The sequence below is a fragment of the Amphiprion ocellaris genome, chromosome 2 (assembly GCF_022539595.1).
Source record: "Amphiprion ocellaris isolate individual 3 ecotype Okinawa chromosome 2, ASM2253959v1, whole genome shotgun sequence".
NCBI classification, from domain to species: domain Eukaryota; kingdom Metazoa; phylum Chordata; class Actinopteri; family Pomacentridae; genus Amphiprion; species Amphiprion ocellaris.
The window spans coordinates 12,469,449-12,475,661 of NC_072767.1; positions in this window are offsets into that span (position 1 = coordinate 12,469,449).

Here is a 6,213-nt window from a genome sequence, read left to right on the forward strand (position 1 = left end):
GGTTTTTTCCAAGAAAATGATCCCTTCCTGCTTTACAGTGGTTTAGTAGTAAGTTTATACAGTGACTTCCTTTAGAATGTTGGCTCTGCAGCTCAGCACTCCAGCTCACCCACAACTCCACTCAAACACTGGAAGACTACTCTAGTCAATGACATGTTGTAATATTGGAGTAATTCAGCTATACATGTTTAAACTGGAAACACATTCTGAAGATGAATAATGATACTGAAAGTTACCCTGCAAGGTATTCCTGATGTTTTCAAATTAATTGCAAATGGATTTTTTGCCAATTGAATGGATGAATCAACCGTATACTTATACATATTGTTAGGCAGGTAGAAGTTTGTTTCATAGCCAGAAATCCTAATTTTGAAACTAAGTTAAATAAAAAAAGGTAGCGTTTCCCTCTGTGTTGTAGTGTAGTACAAGTAAGGGAAGAGCCTCAAATTTCTACCAAAGGTGTGTTCAGTGTTTTAGAGTGTGTGCTGTGAAAGCAGGCTTGAGTCAGTCCTCTTGAGTGTTGTGTCTCTGTGGTGGTTCAGGACCTTCAATTACTGTTATACATTCAACCAGGTGATGTTACCAAACTTGGTTAGACTCTTAGACTGAAAGAGATTCAGATTTCAGCCCCCATCCATCGCCCAGCTGACATGTTTCCCTTCAGCAGCAGTACCTTCAGAGAATAAAATCAGTGACAGACAGGAGAGGAGAGGGCATCATCAACAGCATCCCTTCATCCACCAGCGTCGTCCACCAGCTCCTCTCAAAGGTAAGAATGTATTTAAAGAGCTGTAGCAATTACCCAGATAGACAATGAAAGGCAGATGAGCAGTGTCTTTCGATGATTAGTTGCCCTCTAGAGGTCAAAAATCAGTTAATGCAGTTCTAGATAACTGATACACTATATGAGTTACTGCTGGGGCGGCACAGTGACTCTGGTTAACACATTCGCCTTGCAGTTAGAAGATCCCCAATTTACGTCCCGGCTTTCCCGGGATCTTTCTGCATAGAGTTTGCATGTTCTCCCTGTACATGCATGGGTTTTCTCCGGGTTCTCCGGCTTCCTCCCACAGTCCAAAAACATGCTGATATTAATTGGTGATTCTAAATTGTCCGAGACCCTAATGAGGATTAAGGTGTATAGATAATGGATGGATGGAGTTAAAGCTGTTAAAGCCATGAATTCAGTTTTCATCCATTCTCACCAACTTCACTGTATTATTTCTTCTATTTTGGGGTTAAAGGCTCTGAAAGGCTGTTGTAAACCACCAGACTCTTTTAGAAACAGGCTACTAATACAGTTGCACATTTTACAGCTAAAAAATGTTTTTTACATTAAAAAAAAAATTCACTGTACCCCCCTTGTGTGACGGATTGGAATGTCTGTAATACCAGGTGTATTAATTTTCAAATCCTGATTGTTGAATTGTGATAATTGAAGGCATCCAGTTTATGTTCGGAGTTCATTCTGATTTCATTGGTGTTATGTTCGGGGTTCATTCTGATTTCATTGGTGTTTATTGTCAGTTGCAGCGGTCTTAATGCAGTAATTGTCATTCAGTTGTGCTTTGTGTCCAAGATGCTATTGTAACAGCAGTTACTGGAGGGCTCCAGCAGGGGGCGTTTCAATTTGTTGAGCAAGCTTACGGTACACTCCGCTGCCCCTCTCAGTCAATACACACATGGCCGAGGAAAGTTTTGTGTCCGTGCATTTTTTACGCATCACTCCTCTTTCCAGGGCTTTTACATTTGGAGGCACCGCTGGGATGAAAGAGGCGAGGTTTGGCGTCCCAAAAGAGAGGAAGGCATCCCGCATCGATCATCCCATAAACTAACCCAGGTGGCAGAGGTTGCAGCTAAACGGGAGTGAGAGCCTAGCCAAGGAAAGCGTGCACTCTGAGGTGTAAAGTGTTCACCAGGATGCAACAAAACTCACGGTAACAGGCACAACATCATTCCACAGCACTGCTTGCCACCCACCTGCCAAGATGGATTCAGAGATTGAGAATGTGAAGTTTGAGATTAAAGGAAATCTTTTTCAACTTACCACAGATCAGCTATTGCAAATAAGTGACTTCCTTAGCATATCAGGAACAAGCCGAGAAAACGTTGTTGGCAAAACACGTAATGCTCTTGTCTCCTTTATTAGTAACTATGTTGAATGTGATGCACTCAGTAAACTTGAAGATGAAGGCATGTCAGAACTATTGAGCTTGCTGGACACAATAAAGTCACTACTAGGAACTGACAAGAATGACATACCAGAACAAGCTAAAGAGACTGAGGAACAGGAGAAATTAAGGAAAGAGCTGGAACAGTTAAAACTTATGGTGCAACTGAAAGAAACTGAAATGCAGCAGCGAGCTAATAACAATGGGACGATTCTAGCAAGCAGTGAATCTGTACCTGTTCACACAGCCCCTGCTAATGCAAACAACCCGCCATGGCGAAAAGACTTTAAAATTTCAGGCCAAATCGGCGAACCTGGGCAAAAGGACAGACTCACCTTCTCTAGCCTGGCCCGCCAAATTGAGAATGGTCTTAGCAAAGGTTACCCTCAATCAGAAATAGTGGATGCTGTTATTAGAGCCATTGTACCCAGCCTGCAACTGCAGAGCTATCTGGAAGGCAAGAGTGAATTGTCCCTGCCTACTCTTAGGAGGATCCTTCGCTCCCGCTACCAAGAGAGGAGTGCAACTGAGCTCTACAAACAGCTTACCACGGAGGTTCAGGGCAATAAAGAGACTCCACAGAACTTTCTAATTAGAGCAATGGATCTCAGGCAGAAAATATTGTTTACATCACAGGAAGCTGAGTCTAGCCTCAAGTATAACCCTGCACTAGTGCAGAGCATGTTCATGCACACCGTACTCACAGGCCTACAAAATGACAACATAAAAACTGACCTCCAGCCTTACCTGTTGCAAACAACCACCACAGATGAGTTGCTATTAGAGAAACTAAATATGGCTTGTGCTCATGAAAAAGAGAGACAAGATAAAAAGAGGCAGACTGCACCACAACGGCATGCTGGCGTCCACACTGTCCAGTCTAGTGATGTAAGTGGAGAACAGAAATGTACAACTCGACAAAACATCGCCGCACTCCCCCCAGATGTGCTGTCTGACCTAAAAGAAATCAAAGCAGACATAGTACTGTTAAAAGATCTCAAGGCAGAGGTATCGCAAATCAGAGAGTCCATCCATAAGACAGAGACTGCACCGAGACCATATACGACCAAAGAGATTGGAGATTATGGAGCAGCCAACCACCCTGCTTATGTTCAGCCCCAGTTCCATCAGCCAAGTGGACCAGTGCTGGAGCATCGTGCTGCTAGTGGCCCGAGGTTTATGACAGGATCAGCTCAGTTTCAGCAGAGGTTTGCATCACAGAGATATCCAGTGCCACGTCCCAGACCACGTTGTTTTGTGTGTCAGCAGCAAGGAGAGGAATACTGCATGCATTGCTACAGGTGTGGGAGTAGTGAGCACTTCCGGGCTGGATGCAGAGGATACAGAGGACAATTCAACACTGTGAGGGAGAGACCTTTAAACAAGGACCAGTTGCCCCCGAGGGACAGGGAGTGACCAGATCCTCTAAAGGGTCCAACAAATGCACCAACTGTGGTGAAGAAGAGAGACATCAGAAGCTTCAGCAGTGCTCGGGGTGCAAAACAACACTTTACTGTTCCAGGAAATGCCAGGCTAGTCACTGGTCAGAACATAAAGGAAACTGTAAACTCTTCACACACCCAGAGCTGAAAACACAACAAAACCATTCATGCAAGACAATGAGAAACAAAAAAAGACACATTCTGACAAATGAACATTCAACAGTGACTGAACTGGTTGGAAAGAAATGTCTCCTGAATTGCTACCTACAAGGAAAGTGGACCGAAGTACTCTGGGATACCGGCTCACAGGTTTCTGCAATTGATGAGGTCTGGAAAGCGAACCATTTTCCTGACATCAAACTGAGAGACATAGCTGAGATTATTGAACCAGATTCTCCCTTGCAGATTGAGGCAGCTAATGGCACAGATATTCCATATGTGGGGTGGGTAGAAGTGACCTTTAGGCTAGCGGCTGATACAGAGGAGTTTCATGTCCCTATGTTGGTCATGAAAGGTAGCCAGCAGCCCCGCCCAATTATCGGTTTCAATGTTATTGAACGTGTTGTTATTAACAGCCAGAACAAACAGACAAATGATGAAGAGGGAGAGAAATTAATAAAAACAGTTAATATGGCTTTTTCTAAATTAAAGAAAAAGACAGTTAAGGCATTTATTAAAGCAGTGAGTGTTGAGTGAACAAGTGAGTACCTAGTGAAGACAGCCTATCAGAAACTGAATATACCAAGTCATAGTGCTGTCCAGATAAAATGTAGAGTACATGCTAAACCCTTCAGAGAAGACACCACATTAGTCTTTGAGCCAGATGAAAACCCCCAGTGGCCAGAGGGACTAGATTTTTGTGACACACTTGTTTTGGTGAGAAAAGGGGCACAACCAAACATCATTCTTAGTGTCCAAAACCCGACTGACCATGACATCATGTTAACAGGAAGAGTAGCCATAGGTACAGTGCAGTCAGTCACATCAGTGTATCCAGTCAGAGCTACTAAAGAAGCACACTTACCTGTTGATGTGAACACTATTCGGGCCCAAAACAATAAAGACCAGGAAGTAAGTGCAGAGCCATGGGACCCCCCCATTGATCTCAGCCACTTAGATCAGAACCAGAGGCAGGTTGTTCATGAGATGCTGAGGGAGGAGTCAGACTCTTTCTCCCGCTCAGATAGTGACATAGGTTGTGTTGAGAAGCTCCAGTTGAAAATTTCATTGAAAGATCCTGAGCCGGTTGTACGAACCTATATTTCAGTTCCCAAACCCTTATATGAAGAGATTAAGGACTACCTGATGGATCTCATAGCACAGGGGTGGATAGAGAAATCACACTCATCCTATGCCTCTCCTGTTTTTTGTGTTAGAAAGAAATGTGGCTCTTTACGACTGTTCATAGACTATCGAGAGTTAAACCGCAAGACTCACCCTGACCGGCAGCCAATCCCCAGAGTTCAGGATATCATGGATGGTCTTGGAGGAAACACTATGTTCTCACTATTAGACCAGGGAAAGGCCTATCATCAGGGGTTTATGGACAAAGACAGCAAGCACTTGACAGCGTTCGTGACACCATGGGGCCTGTATGAATGGGCCAGGATCCCTTTCGAGCTCATGAATGCCCCAGCAGCTTTCCAGCGTTGCATGGAGGAGTGTTTAGAGGGCATCCGAGACAAAATATGTGTCCCCTATTTAGATGACACCCTTGTGTATAGCAAAACATTTGAAAGTCACGTGAATGATGTAAGACAGGTGTTGCAGAGACTGAGGCATTATGGCATTAAACTAAAACCAAGCAAATGTGAGCTATTCAAAACTGAAATCCGCTACCTTGGGAGAATAGTGTCAGCACAGGGGAATAAAATAGATCCTTCTGACACTGCTGCTGTCAGAGCACTGAAAGAAAAACAGCCAAAAACAGTGGGTGAGTTGAGACAAATTATGGGACTGTTGAGCTACTATCGCCAGTACATAAAAGACTTTTCTCGCATTGCTAGCCCCCTCTATGAGCTAACTAAGGGACCTGCCCCCTCAGAAAACCCACAGCCGCAGGGGAGGAGGTTGTACAAGAAAGGAAATGTGAAAGTGGTGCCATCTCACACCCCAATTGAATGGACAGGCTCACACCAACAAGTTTTAGAGCAGCTTATAGACTGTCTTGTTAACCCACCTGTCCTGGCTTTTCCAGATTTTTCCCAGCCGTTTGTCTTACATACCGACGCATCCAACAAGGGGCTAGGAGCTATACTGTATCAAAAACCAAATGGAAAACTACGTGTCATCGCATATGGGTCCCGGACACTGTCCGCATCAGAAAGAAACTATCACATCCATTCAGGTAAATTGGAATTCCTCGCTCTTAAATGGGCGATAACAGAAAGATTCCGTAACTATTTGTATTATGCCCCCTTTTTCACAGTTTACAGCGACAACAATCCCTTGACATATGTGCTGTCCACAGCTAAATTGAATGCCACTGGTTGTAGATGGGTGGCAGAGCTAGCAGATTTCAACTTTACTATCAAATACCGCCCTGGCAAAGAAAACATTGATGCTGATAGTTTGTCCAGGATGCCAGTAGATACTGAGAA